The sequence below is a fragment of the Dipodomys ordii genome, unplaced genomic scaffold, assembly GCF_000151885.1.
Source record: "Dipodomys ordii isolate 6190 unplaced genomic scaffold, Dord_2.0 Scaffold66, whole genome shotgun sequence".
Taxonomy (NCBI): Eukaryota; Metazoa; Chordata; class Mammalia; order Rodentia; family Heteromyidae; genus Dipodomys; species Dipodomys ordii.
In genome coordinates, this window is record NW_012267282.1 from 1 (window position 1) to 286 (window position 286).

Genomic DNA, 286 nt, shown 5'->3' on the forward strand with positions numbered 1-286 from the left:
ACACACTCTAAACATGTGCACATATCTTACAACCTAATCTCATGTGTACTTCAAGTCATGTGTACTCTAACATGTGCACAACACATACCATTTCCTAACATATACTCCAAATGATAACTCATATCCTAACAAGCACCCTAACACTTATTCAAAACCATGCAAGTACTCTTAAACTCACTCAAATGTGTACCCCAAAATAACCTAATATACACCCTGTGTGCCCTAACTTTACCAAGTATGTTAACCCTAACAGATTTCACAATAGTACTCTAACACATTAAACATA